At 40.7% G+C, this 15,556-nt stretch overlaps 1 protein-coding gene across 6 annotated transcripts in view; it reads right to left on the bottom strand.

The window, feature by feature from the left end:
• CACNB2 (calcium voltage-gated channel auxiliary subunit beta 2) overlaps window positions 1-15,556 on the bottom strand; it is a 377,317-nt gene that overhangs the window by 349,735 nt on the left and 12,026 nt on the right. The gene's annotated exons all lie outside the window — the stretch shown is intronic.

The raw sequence follows: 15,556 nt of genomic DNA, 5'->3' as shown, positions 1-15,556 counted from the left end.
CATATATTAACTTTATGATCAGAAAAAAATCCATGTTAAACATAAAAACCTATTAAAAGCATAAAACATGTACTTTACAAGGTAAAAAGATCTGGGTAGAAAAATCATGAGAAAGCTTTAAGTGAGCTTATATGAATTTTATGATTTAAAAAAAAGTCTCTTTTACGCACAAAACAAGAATGAAAGTAGCAAATATTTTAAGTGGAACCACCTAGTAAACATGGAGATGTCCTGAACAAAAGAACCACTCATTGCATACAAGACTTTCCTGGCTGGACCAACATACCATCCCGCTATCTACTTCTGACCGTCTTTAAATCAAAACTATTTCTTCTTCTAATACACGTTGGATACAATAAACTGGAAGAATTGTTTTCTTTTAAATTGCCACAAAGGCCAACAGTGGTATCACCACTGATTCTCTTTGAAACTCTATGCTACTGTAGCTAATGATTGGTACAATTGTGTTATTCAAGCTTGTCTGGTACCTAGTTACCAGTTACTAGGTATAATGGAGATAGAGACTGTGAATGAACTAAATAGAAGAAAATCGTTGTTTTTCAAATTTCTGGGCTGTGAAGAGAGTGAAAAGAAAGGGGTCTCCAGATCAAGCACATTTCATAAGTTCCTGAGGTCAGAGAAAGAAAAAAAAAATGGCAGCATAAAGTGATTGATGTATTCTAAATATAGCTTCAGGAAACAAACCAAAAAAAGAAAAAGAAAGAAAAAAGAGGTGGGTGTAAAGGACTCAAATTTAGACTGAGATACCAAGAAATCACATTTTTGGTGAATGATGTTCCTTTTGTGTAAGACACATTGCTCAAAATCAATTTTTGGGGGGTGGGGGTGGGAATAAGTTAATTATCTGTTGATTAAGGGTTCTTCTCGTAACTTGATTACTCCGAGGCAGTACCCTTCAGCCTCAACCAACAGCCTCCCCAGGTCGCCTTTGCAAAAGAAGCAAAAAACAAATCTGAACAAGCAACAGCCACAACAACAGTCCAACTGCCCGGAATGTGAAGCGTCTGCCCGGTTATCTTTTAGATGTGGAGGAATCACAGTGAGTAAAAGCAAACAAGTCTATCTTCTCAGCAAGTTTCCCCAGGCCACCTGCCACTCGCATACAGGGAACTTTACCTCTAGATTTTACCTTTAAACCCCTTTGGGTTGGAAATGCTTTTACTCCGATACAGCACACTCACCTAGGGAATGTGCTCTTTCCCCCTGGATCGTAGCTTTGGGATGACGGAGATTTGGAGCAAGCTGTAGTGCTCCCCCCAGCAGCCATCCCTCCATTACCCTTACTTTCCAGAGGAGCTGAGGGTTCATGTAACTTTACCAGGTCACACCGGTATGAGTAGCAGAGGCTCAAATAAAATAACTACTATTTTCCACAGCTCAAGCATCTCTGGGATGAGCTGGGGGGTTGAGTAGCCTCATCTGTACCAATTTTCCTTTAAGAAGCTGAGAACTATTCTGAACAACTTGACCTTTACGAACAGGGTGGGGGTGACCTAGTCGGGGAGGGTAGATTGGTGGCTGCAGGCTCTAGAGACTTTCCGGTTTCATTCTCAGTAACTGGGAAGGAAAAATGGAGAGAACTGGGATCGGAACGTTTCAGAGACCTTAAAGCACTTCCCAAGCCTTCCTCTCATTTCTTTTCTCTCTCCTACTCTGGAGAGATCTGAGGGCCCTCAACACCTTTCCTTCCTTCGTCAGCCCAAACTATACCTCATAAACCAAAAGAATTAGTGCACAGATACACTAGCTCCCAGATAATTAAGGGTTTATAATCTCTCAAGCATATATCCAGGAAGATTTGTAAGTTTGGAGATTAAAACAAAGGAACTCCTGAGAGGGTACTCCTGGGGTTGTGGGGGGGGCTTGGTCAGTTAAGTGTCTGACTCTTGATTTCGGCTCAGGTCATGATCTCAGGATCGTGAGGTCAAGCGCTGTGTTGGGCCCCCATTCTGAGTGTGGAGCTAAGATTCTCTCTCCTTCTGCTCCTCCCCCCAACTTGTGTGCGTGCTCTCTCTCTCAAAAAATAAAAAATAAAAATAAAAACAAAGGAACTCCTAAATACATGTGGTATCAATTAATTCAGATTTAAATGGCCTTGATTGTTAAGATTTGTCACTGTTAACTCATCCTGGAAATACTTACGACCTTCACAACAACAGTAGGTTACATTAATCATGTAATCCCTGAAATAACTTGTCAAAAGAAATGTGCATACATTTACACATATATGTGGACCTATATAGTCAGACCTATTACAGATATAGGATCAATTTATATTTAAAGCTTGCGTTTTAAATTACATAACTTTCTCAGTAGACTCCTTTTGCTCTGAAATCTAAAATAAAACACAATATGCCCGACCCAGAAACCTCCAAGTCCTTGAACCACAGAAGTCTAAACAACTATAGTCAACCTAACGTCAGTCTGAAGGGCAATAAGAAGGTCTATGGCTGTTGTTAATAAATATATTGCCCTTTAAAACGCCCCACGCTAACAGCCAGCCATGCCAGTAAACCCTTCTATGGTGTCTGTTGAGACAGAGTAGGTCCTGAGCAGGTGTTGGAGAGCGATGTAAATATCTCCCCTGCTACAGACGTGGTCAGCACAGGTGTCCTATGTGACAGCGTTCTCCGTGTTTCAGACACCCATACTCACATGGCCTCCTCTCCCACACATCCAGCCACCAGCCCCACCAGATAGAACAGGCCATTTTCTTCCTCTCTTCCTGCCTTAGCACAAGATGAGCTCTCTCAGCCTGCCATCGCCCTTTCCAGATTCTTCTCCTAGGACATTGCACCTCATCCTTCAATATTCAGCTCAAACGGGACCTCCTGGCGACATTCTCTTCATTTTCCCCGGGGAGAATTAATCGGTCCCTTCCCTGTGTTATCGGCCACATTCTGAACTCACCTCTGGTACAGAAATTGTAACGATGGACTTTAAAGCACTAATACACTTAACACTTTAATATTTTAATCGAGAAACCTTGCTGTTTTTATTGAGATATAATGGACAGTTAACACTGTTTCAGGTTTAGGTGTACGGCATAATGATTTGATGTACGTATCAAAGCTCACCACAATACACTGAGTTAATTAACATCCATCGACACACAAAGCTAGATTCCCTCCCCCATGAGGATGTTTACTCTCCTGGCAACTTTCAAACACATGATGCCGTATCATTAACTACCGTCACGAGGCTGTATGGTATATCCCTAGGACTTATTTTATAATTGGAAAGAACTTGGTTATTCTATTTTCTGTCTGGTCCAGTGCCTGCCAAAGACGCTCCACATGGGTTGTGAAACAAACAAACAAACAAACGAAGGGATACATACATGAGTCAATGAGGACCGGTAACGAGAGGGTAGTACAAATAAAGTCCAGCAGAGTCAGAAAGTAGAAGCACACTCGGCCTGTTTCTAGGGAACTTTTCACAGGGACACAAACACGCGCTCAGAGACACTGTTTCACCCTAAAGTGTGGATACCTTCAAGTCCCGAATGCAGAGTCACTTCTCTGCTTGGAATAAATAAGACTAAACTCTGATACTCGGTCCTGTCCTGAAACAACTGTGTTTGAAAATCAGGCTCCATGAATTTTTTTTTTTTTTTTTAAACATTAAAACACAGTATTTCACATTCATAGTACTTATCACATCTTCAGGACACAGACGCTTTGCCTATAAACTTCAATAGGGAGAAACCATGGAAAACAATAGCAAAACTGTTTTGATCTGTTTTATAGGAAGATTGTAAACATCTCCCCAAAGACCATTAGCACGCAGAGTTGTCTAACAAATACTGAGCAATTCTTCTTCCAAGAGAGTGTAATTAGATAAAGGGCAGTGTCTCTTGGTAACCAAATAACCTAATTTTCTCAAACAACTGCTCTCCCACAAACAAATGACCAGAGGCAGAAAGAGAATGGCTGATTTTCAACTTACATGACCACTAATGACTACTCCCACTCAGGGGAAAATGGCTGTTAATCAGCACCCCTGGTTCAAAGGGGTTTGTGCAAATTCACCGAAAGAGCCATGATAGGATATTAAGATAAGCAGCTGTTTGGGGCTATAAACCCTCTAACCTTTCTCAACTTGACATCTGTGAGGAAAACCTATTTCTATTGTATTTGTCCATGGTTTTATTTTATATGTTGAAAAAAGTCCTTAAAAAGAGAGAGAGAGAGAAAGAGAAAGTCTTAAAAGAGTTTTTTAATGCCAAATTCTGGAATAAAGTTGCCAATAGAGCACATCAACCTCTGTCTCCCAGCTCTGTTTTATGAGGCACTTTGGCCCCAGAGACATCTTCTGAAGAAGCAGACAGGCAAGCAGGATGCCGTGGAGGGAATCTCTAAGAGAGCAATCACTTCTCCTCTATGTGCTTCTGTTCAGCGGACGCAGTGTTCAGCGGATGCAGCTCCCCACCCCAGCCTGGGGTCCTGGGTTCTCCCAGAGCGTCTACCTTTAGCTCACTCAGTACTCTAGCCCTCTCCCTCCCATCCCACCGCTTCCCCCTGCCCCAGACTATTTTGAAATTGTTCACAACTATAGAAAAACTGAAAGAATGGTATGATGAACCTGGCTTCCACCTTGAAAGCTCTCTTCCTTCGCATGTACTCCATACTGAAAAAGGGACCCTCCTGAATCCTTGATGGAGCTGGAGGTCTTCTTGAAGCCAGCTCAGCTCTTGGAACCCAGTGGGTTGCCCTGCTTTTGGCAGAGTCGTGGCTCCGGTGGCTGGACCCCAGGCTGGCTCTGGCCTGATGACCCAGAACTCCCCTGTCACTCGTTCCCAGATGTTGAGCATCAGTATGGCCCAAAGTCTCTCACCACCCAAGCAAACACCTCAACATTCCCAAGGGTACCCAATTTGATCTAATAATTACTATGCACTTGTAAGTATATAAACTTGGGCAAATTAATTAACCTAACCAAGGCTTCAATTCATCACCTGTTAATTGGGAAGGCTGCAGTACCCACCCCCGCAACCACCTCACCCGCTCAGATGTGCTCATGATTCAACAGCGTGGTTAGCAGATTGGCCGACCCACCATCAGCATTCAGTGAAAGTTAGCTATTACTACCGTTTTTATTCAGTTCTGTTCTTTTTTTTTTTTTTTAAAGATTTTATTTACTTATTTGACAGACAAGCAGGCAGAGAGGCAGGAAGAGACAGAGATTGGGGGGAAGCAGGCTCCCTGCTGAGCAGAGAGCCCTATGCGGGGCTTGATCCCAGGACCCTGAGACCATCACCTGAGCCGAAGGCAGAGGCTTTAACCCACTGAGCCACCCAGGCGCCCCTCAGTTCTGTTCTTTGACAGCAACCGATCCCATCAATGCGTCCTTTCAACCCTTTTCTTACCCCAGATGCTGCAGCATAACTCAACAGCACGGAAGTGACTGGTGACCTCCAACACCCCCAAGCTCAGCCCCCATTCAACTCTCCGTACATCCAGATGCCTCAAACGTGGGTCCCTACCATCCCTGAACATACTGCGTGCTAAACACTTTAAATTTTAAATGAGCCTTAATTTAATTTTAAATATTGATTTCAATTTTTTAATTTAGAACTTAATTTTTAAATTAAAAAATGGAAAACTTTGATATAAAATTATTCTTGGAATTAATGTCCAAATACTTTCTCTTCTTACTGTTCAGAATAAAACACCATTTCCCCAACGCTCCTGCAAGCCTCTCTTTTGCCCCTCTACTATAATACAATCTTCCTCTAAGTTCACGAATGGCTATGGATATGTCAGTAAGTCACACATTGATCTATTACTTTCCTGGTGGCTGCTTCCGACCAAATTTTTTTCTTTATGACCCTGTCTCATCCTTTGATTCCTTCCAGGTAATAGTGCTTAATCATGAGCAAACATTAAAATCCCTTGGGAACTATTTCCAAAATGTACATGCCCAGGGCTCTGATGCTTAACAACACATTTAACTATGAATTCTTTAATAGAGATTTCTACACTGGATCCCTAAAATGCATTCTGCTTAGCAAAGGAAAATCACTTGAAACAAGGTCTTCAAAAGAGTAAATAATGTTCTTCAGCAAGTTCCTCACCTTGGTGAACCAGTAAGCATCATCAAATAAAACAGCAAGAGATGACATATGATCTTTGATCCTCCCCACCCCAAGTAGCTAATGCAGAAGTAAGCATGACCTACCATGTGGTTTTTCTCATTGCCACAGCTCTCTTTATAATTGTCTGTGAGAAAGATTAACTTAATTCCTCATTCTTCTTGGTCTTAAATGTCTATAAGCTCAAAGTCATAACTGCTAGAACTCAACAGAGTTAATAATTCACTGTAAGAAATGCAAGTATAAAAATGATTTTTAAATAGCTCAAATCTTAATACATATGAAGGATACTATCTTAGGCCATATAATTAATTACTTTTTAAAATATAGAGCTGTTTTTAAATCTGAGAGGGAAAAGTGTACAAGGAAAACCTACAAGTCACTAATACAGACTGATGCACAGATGTACACATAAATGCTTGCGTGTGTGTGTGTGTGTGTGTGTGTGTGTGTGTGTGTGTTGTGTGTGTTGACAGGTGTCTTGAAGCTAAGAGCAAAGAACCTTTCTACTGTAGATACGCAATAGTTCATATTTTTTTTTACCCATCAGACAAATTATACTGAAGAGTGAACCAGATTCTGGGTTATACTAATGAATTTAATCTCTAAAAGCCCCAAGCTTTTGGAACATTTTATAAATCCCTGACATGTGCTTAGGTGCAAGTTATCAAGGCCTTGGGAAGAGGTTTTTCTACTCTGGAAGAAATGGAGTAATCTAAATGAAAATTCATATGATGAAGAAAGTTGAAGTGAGTTTATAATTAAAATATTAGTTGAATTTATTAAATTGATTATAAAAATAATAACATTTTCATGTATTACTTCAGCCACAGGACCATATATGCATCGTGTCAACACATATAGGGGAAATGCACCTTTTCACTCCTTTAATAGTCTAGCAGAAGATGCTTTTCTGATATATGCTGGCTTTTTAGTGTAAATCTATCATTATATTAAAATACTTGAGCTGTAAGAAAAAAACAAATTCATATATGAAGCTAATTATAACAGAGTCACTATCTACTATGGGTTGAATCATCACCCCCTCCCCAGTTCTTAACCCCCAGTAGCTCAGGATGTGACTTTATTTGGAGATCGGACCTTTATAGAGGTAATCAGGATAAAATGAAGTCATTAAGATGAACCCTAATCCACCATGACTGATGTGCTTATAAAAGGGGGAAATGTGGAGACAGACCCACAGGAGGGAGAAAACAACCACATGAACATAAAGAGAGTTACCTACATGTCAGGAAAGGAGCCTGCAACAGAAGCTCCCTTCACAGCCTCCGAAGGAAGCCACCTCTCCAACACCTCCATTTCACAATCTTCACCTCCAGGACCGTGAGACAATGAACTTCTGTTGTTGAAGCCACCAGCTTGTGGTTCAAACTCTAGCAAAGGGATATACCATCTGAGCTACTTTTCTTTCAAATGAACAGTTAGTTTGTTTTGGTGGGGGGGAGGCAGTTGCTGGGTTCTTTTTTAAAGGTAGTTTGCCATGTCCAGCTTGCAGATACAGCACCCTGATCAAGGAGAAATCACACATCCTTCCATGGGAGTGAGACCTCTATAGGGGAGTAAACCTTCCAGGTTCCACCTCTGTGAAAGAGAAGACCCCTGGCTGAGAGAAAATATTATTTCCAGGAAAGAAAAACTGGTGAGGTCATAACATCCAGACTCTCAGACAGGATGGAGAAGAGAAGGCAGCGTTCAGGTAAAGTGTCCTTGTCAGAAGTCCAAGCTTTGTCAAATACAGTCCCCTGGGCTTCTTGCCACCAGGTCTAAAGTAGAAGAAGGAATGGGTACTGGAACTTTTCTACAGACATCAAAGATATAAGGAAATCATGAAGGGAGATGTGAGGTCCTGAACCAAGATAACTCTTTATAACTTGATCATAGTTTTGGATGGATGGCACAGAACGTAACGTCAGGGACTTCCTGATGACCTTCAACTATATTTTCCTAATTATGCATCCATGGAAAGCTTCTCCCCGCCTCCTGTGACCATTTTCCTGTTTTTTCCCCTCCTTTATGATCAGACTCTAAAATAAGCAGATGATGAAAGGAAGCACGGTAAGATCAGAGGAGCAGGCGGGGGCTGGGTTTCTTCTCTCCACCTCGGGTCTTTGTAATAAACACACTCGCTTCGTCATGAATGTGAAATAATGATGAGATAGAATTGGAATACTTGCTTGTTGAGCTGAACCGTAGCAAATATTTTTGAGACATAAGCCAAAACCTCAAAAAGGACTTCCTTGGCATCTGATAATCGTCAGACATGAAGAATTCCAGAAACAAATCAATAGGGAGAGAAGCTGACAATATTTCCATTTATAAAAGACAATTCCTGGGCGCCTGAGTGGCTCAGTGGGTTAAGCCACTGCCTTCGGCTCGGGTCATGATCTCAGGGTTCTGGGATCGAGTCCCGCATCGGGCTCTCTGCTCGGCAGGGAGCCTGCTTCCCTCTCTCTCTCTCTGCCTGCCTGTCTGTCTACTTGTGATTTCTCTCTGTCAAATAAATAAATAAAATCTTTAAAAAAAAAAAAAAATAAAAAAAAATAAAAGACAATTCCTTACTTGGACCAGACTACTTACTACCTATGCCTGTGAAGGCCTAAGACACATGAACAATTAACCTTAAGCTAAGTGAGTGATCTTCAGTGGTACTTCTCAAAGTTTAGGGGTCAACTGAAACACACACTTTTTGTAAATTCAGTATTTAATGAAACTCCATTAGTTAGTTTACACCAGCTATGAAGAAACTCCATTGACTTAATTATACCAGTTACTCCGTATCAGATCACTTGTAATTTCTCAATCTCGCGAGGTGACTTTGGTCTATGACTTCTAAGAATGCACAGATGGACCAAGCAGAAGATGAACAAAAATAGGGTGTAAGTGGAAAGTATATTGTAATTTGAAACATCTGAAAGTCAATGAAACTCAAAACACCTGCAGAAATAATTCTGGGTTTTCAAATTATATGTTTGTAACAATGGGGGAAAAAAGACATGCAAAGATAGAAATGCCTTGAGCTGCAAAACTGTTTTAATAATGAGAGATCTTAATTGAACCTCATTCACAGAGCAGGTATTCTAAATACAGGAAAATAGTCTGAGAATGAGGCAGATTCCATATCTAATCATGCCCTTGTCCTTCCACAAAAACTATGTGAAAAAAGACATTTTAAAACTAATTATATGAAGTACAAAAAATCTAAATTTTGTTTTAGTACTTTCTAAAATATGTATGTCTCCTAAAAGAAGAAAGGAAAACATTTATGGCAGTAAGGAGATTTATACTACAGAAAGGCAAGGGAATTCTTTACTGAAAAGCTCAATATTTTTCTACTGATATATTTAAGAAGAGTTCTTAAGACGTCTCAGAACAGATCCTGCCATTCACAAAACCTAGGTGAATGCCTAATAAGATGGAAAGCCATTTACAGGAAATCACAGTGGCCATAAATCTACCACATTATTATTTATAGTTGTGTTTGTGACGAATACAGCATAACAAGGCAACAAGCCAGTATTTAAGGGCTGAAAGATTTATCCAACCTTAAACATATCAGTCTACGCAGGCCTGGAGTCTGTAATCATTATCACAATTTAATCTGTCTTTGCAAAACAGAACTAAAAAATAGACTGTGTGTCTCTGTGATTAATCATTCGTATTTAAAGCCAATCTGAACTAATAAAAGGTCCAAAAAAGCAGCACCAAGAACATGGTACTGGAAGAGGACGGAATTTGTTTAGAATACCATGTTCTGAAAGTGCCATGCAACCTTCTGTTAAATATTTGGTTCATTCCATTTTGTCATCCTGATTTGTATTCTGGAAGCTCTTAGAAGCTACAGGATTATTTCGTTACAACCACAACATATGTCGGCAAGCACAATCCCAGATCAGTCGCAGCGTTCTCCCTGTGAGTCCCAAGGAGTCATGGCCCTCGAAAATTCCTAAAAGAGTTGTTCATTTCTAGGGCTGAAGTCTCTGCCCGAGAGACACCCGTTGGTGCCACAAGGTGACCTGGGAAAGTTATCAGTGGAAACCGTTTGCCAGCCCCCGCCATCCGGGGCAGCGCATACAGCAGAGCTCAGAGGACGGTGTACTCTGAATGAAAGCTGCCTTGCTGGGGACTCATCCAAATAAAGCAAACTGCCAGGCATCCGCTCAGCATTTGGTGTTCATCTTAGGAATACTGCCAGGTACATAAATGTAGCCAGGGAGAACACATGTCTTTAAGAAAATGAAGGAGGAAAAAAAAAAAAAAAAAGAAAAGAGAATGGAGAAATGAGAGACAACAGCACAGAACTGAGTGGGCTGAGAAGCAGTTAGTAACACTCCCCTCTCTGCCCCCATGAGCTGCCTTGACTTTGATGTACATAGTTTCCCCTGACCTTGGCAGTATCAAGGAATTTATACAGTTAGCAGTTCTTGCACAATCTCTTGAAAAGAACAGCACAAATGTTCTATCCTTCAATGCCAGGCAGGCCTTGTTACTCCTTTCCACCTATTTTTCTTCCAGTAAATTAATTTACTCGCTTAGGTTCTTGTGCTAAAATAAACTACTACTTCTTCTCCTTTTCTACTCTTTCAACAACAGACCTCAGGGATCGATCAATCTTCCTTTCTTTCTTTGTTTCTTTCTTTGTTTGTTTCTTTCTTTCTGTGATAAGTTGGGAAGGAAGAGCTACATTAACGAAAAACTTAATCATTCTCATAGGCTATAACTTTATGCAAGGCACTACATGCAAAAAACTTTAAGAATGGCAGCTTTTCCAGCCTTATTATGATGACAAATGAAGTTCTTTTATCGATGTATCTGTTCGCAACGCAGAGCCAGAGGACAAAGTGTTTTTCCCTGAGCTGAAGATAACTTTGGTTATCTTAATTATCATAATAAATCCCAGATAACCATGGCTTTGTGGATTAAACACGGTTTGGTACAGAAACAATTTGAACAATCATCTTTGTTAATTCTTTAGGATGCCTAGAAGTCATGTAGAACACTTTCTGCTTCTGACTACATTAAAACTAAAATGCCTGTTTAGGAAGCAACAGACCTAAAAAACAGACCAAACATTTCTAACAGGTCGACCTTATCCCAAGTGCTGTATATGCACCTAATGTTACCCAGATTCACAATCAGGATGATTCATGGACTGCATCAGCCTCAGCTAGACCTCAAACAGACCAGTGAGATGCTGAGTGTGGACATGAGCCCACATCCAAGTTCATTGAAAAGAAGAAAAAGAAAAAGAGGACTTTCAGGATTCTGAGAAGGGCGTGTTCCTGTGACTTCTGTGGGAGGAGAGGGAAAACAGACATTTCCGTTGCTACTTCTCCACTTGTCATTACTGATACGGGCACGGAGTGGGCTGAATGATGGTACCAACTGGGACTTGAAGCAATTTTTGATGAACCAGGAATGGAATAATACTGGTGTGTTGTTTTAGTTTTTAAAACCATGATGCCCAGGGGATGCTGACAATGCTGAAGACATCCTCACCTTCCTATGGGGAAGGAAGTTAAAAGAAAACTAATTTTGCATGCATTCATCCTGAAAACATGGGTAGAAATCCTTCTACATGTCTTCCTCAGCTGAATGAATGATACACTCATTGGTGATTTTATGTATTCACAGCTTTTGTTACGAGGAGATGTAACATATTCAATAAAAGCAAGAATCTGGGGTCAGCCACCTGGATTCAAATTCTGACTCCAACCCTACTTGCAAGGTGACTGAAGACAAGTTACTTGACCTCTCTGTGCCTCCATGTTCTTAACTGTATAATGGAGATACAGACAGAATATATACTAAACACTCAAATAAGAGTTAACTCTTATTATTCTCCCTAATATTATTATTATTTTTCTGGTTTTGTTTTGTTCTGTTTTTGAGAAAGATGGAGAGAGGGGGAGGGGCAGAGGGAGAGAGAGAGAGAGAGAGAGAGAGAGAATCTCAAGCAGACTCCGCGTTGAGCTCCAAGCCTGACACGGGACTCGATCTTGAGACCGAGAGATCATGACCTGAGCTGAAATCAAGAGTCAGACCCTTAACTGACTGAGCCACCCAGGTGCCCCGTAGTCAGGATTTAACCAGTGTTCTCAATGGGTAATGATATTCTAAGCAATAGTAATAAACTCTTCAATAGTACCTCCTAGATGCCAGGTCCAGCTCTAAGTAATTTATGAGTTTGAACTCATGCAATCCTTTCAGCTAACTTTGGAGGTAGGCACTATTCCCCAGAGCAAAATGCAGGGGAACAGAAAGATTAAGCTACTTGCTCAAAGGTTAACTAGTAAATGTCTGAGCCTGACTTCACTGAGTGGCCTGTCTTCAGAGTCCAGTCTCTTAACCATAATCCCTCACCACTAACCTCCTTCTTGAAAAGAAACCATTTTAAATAAGTCTCCTCACATCATAATTTACATAAATGAGAACTATGGAAAATTTAAGTTCAGTATACTCAAAACACATATTGCATACAGGTAACATTTTGGCTGCAACATAAAGCAAAAGACTTTAAAAAACACCACGATTAACTTTCCCTCCAATTAATGGTTTTAGGAAACCTTAGGCGGGACAAATTCTTCCTTGAAATGCATGATGTATAAGGTAAGATAGGCCGGGGCGCCTCGGTGGCTCAGTGGGTTAAGCTTTTGCCTTCGGCTCAGGTCATGATCTCAGGGTCCTGGGACTGAGCTCTATATCGAGCTCTCTTCTCAGCAGGGAACCTGCTTCCCCCTCTCTCTCTGCCTGCCTCTCTGCCTACTTGTGGTCTCTCTCTCTCTCAAATAAATAAATAAAATCTTTTTTAAAAAAATGTAGTTTATAAAGTGAGCTAGGCCATCACTTGACAGCAAGCTTATATAGAGTAGAAGCCATAGCAACCTTGTTTCCTGGAGCCACTGGAAAGCCCTACCAATAATATGCCATACCTAGCCAACCATCCCTGTGGACAGCATCCAGACTGCAGCACTGATCAGGACTCTGGCCCTCCCCCGAGCCCCAGCATAAAAACCAATGTCCTGGGGGAAATTAACCACACTCAGGTGCGAAGTCATCCTTCAATACACATTAAAAAAAAAAAAAAAATTTAATTCAATTAGCCAACACATAGTACATCATTAGTTTTGGATGTAGAGTTCAATAATGCATCAGTTGCATATAACACCCAATGCTCATCACATCACCAAATTATCCTCCTCCAACTCCCCTCCAGCAACCCTCGGTTTGTTTCCTAGTTAAGAGTCTCTCACAGCTTGCCTCCCTCTCTGATGACTTCCCATTCAGATTCCCTCCCTTCCCCTATGATCCTCTGCACTGTTTCTTATATTCCACATAGGAGTGAAATCATATGACAATTATCTTTTCCTGATTGACTTATTTCGCCCAGCATAATACCCTCCAGTTCCATCGTGTTGAGGTAAATGATAAGTACTCGTCGTTTCTCTCCAATCCCCACTTTGAAATATTAGGACATCAAAAAAGTTGATGTCGTGAAGGACCAGAAGACTACTTACTTAATCAACTTACAGTGAACTGATCAACTAACAAAATGGAATCTTGACCAATGATTACAAAAATTCTGTCACGGCACCTGTTATCCTGCTTTAGGATCTGAAGCAGAAACATATGGGTAAGCATCTTTTCCTTAAGACTACTGATTCTTATAAAATAACTTGAGTTAGAAAACCACACACAAATGATGGCTAAAAAATGCACAATAAAAAGTTTGGAAAAAACCAAAACCCTTGGAAAAAATGCCTCTCACCCTTTTACCTCATAGTCTTCATGATCATGTTCTAATGTTTTCCGATAGGTTTCAACATATTCCAACAAATGGTTATAATGTTCATCAAATAGCCATAGGACTAAAATCTGGTACAGGTAAATTGTGACTTAGTTATCAGGAAAATGGATACTCATACCACAGTGAGCTACCACTACACTGTCACAAGAATGACTGAAATGAGAAACACTGACAATACCAAGTGTTGGCAAAGATACAAAACAGTTGAGACTGTTCCCACTGCTTGTGGGAATGTGTACTGGTTCAACCACTCTGAAACACTGGACTGCAGTGTTTACTTAAGTTAAACATACATAGATGGGCCACCTCGGTGGCTCTGTGGGTTAAGCCTCTGCTTTCCGCTCAGGTCATGATCTCAGTGTCCTGGGATCGAGCCCCGCACTGAGCTCTCTGCTTGGCAGGGAGCCTGCTTCCCCCTCTCTCTCTGCCTGCCTCTCTGCCCACTTGTGATCTCTCTCTGTCAAATAAATAAATAAAATCTTGAAAAAAGAAATGCATAGGTAGGACCCAGCATTCTACTCCATTTGTGGAACAGAAATGCATAAAACCATACCAAAAATGCACACCAAAGATAGGACTATATAATGCAGTATTCCTCTCAATAACCCCAGATGGAAATAACCCAACGTTTAGCAACAGTAGGGGAGATAAACATTAGCAGTGTCTTCACATAATGGAATGCTGTGCAGCAAAAAAGACGCACCAGTTATCTCAACACACAACATACATACACTCAACAATCATAAGGCTGAGTGAAAGAATTCAGGCATAAAATGATTCTGTTTACACAAGACTCTAAAAACGGGCCCATAGAACTTATGGCATGAGAAGAAAAATGACTGAGAAGGGTCAAAACGGGGAGCCTAGGGGCCAGAGGGTACGGATTTCTTGATCTGGGTGGTAGTGACGTAGGTGCTTACTTGATGAAATCTCAGATCTCATGAACCACTTATGAGTTGTGCATCTCAGGGCATATATGCTACATATCGGTAAGAATGTTTACTTTAAAAGTAAGAAACTAAATTAATTAAAAGAGGCCTGTTTTCAAGCCCAATTTTATATATATGCCTGTATTAGTCTATTACGGCTGCCATAACGACACCACAGATTGGGTGGTTTACCCAACAGAAATTTATTTTCTCACAGCTCTGGAGGCTGGAATTTTCTGATCACAGAGCTGGCAGGGTGGGCTTTCTGGCGAGACCTCTCTCCTTGGCTTGCAGATGGCTATCTCCTCACTATGCTCTCACACGGCTATTTAACTGAGCATGCATATTCTTCGTATCTCTCTCTTACAAGGATACCAGTCCTACAGGAATTAATGGTCCCACTCTTATGAGCTCATTTAACCTTGCTGCCCCCATACATACCCTCCAAGTACAATCAGCATAGGAATCTGGGGGACCTCCAACTCTGTTCATAATAAGTGCTATGATATTCTGTCAGTTATTTATTTTTGAAATTCTCAATTTTTTTTTTAATGAAATCTTCACATTTTCAACCTCTGAAGCTTTCTAAAGTACCCAGTGCTTCCCAAAGAGTCTTAAAAGTCTTTACAAATGATATAGTTGTAAAAAATATAATTCTAATGTTTCAAAGTTGTATGGAAACCATTT

Source organism: Mustela erminea, chromosome 6 (assembly GCF_009829155.1).
Source record: "Mustela erminea isolate mMusErm1 chromosome 6, mMusErm1.Pri, whole genome shotgun sequence".
Taxonomy (NCBI): domain Eukaryota; kingdom Metazoa; phylum Chordata; class Mammalia; order Carnivora; family Mustelidae; genus Mustela; species Mustela erminea.
The sequence above is the reverse complement of the archived record's forward strand: the minus strand, read 5'-3'. Positions and strand labels throughout refer to the sequence as shown.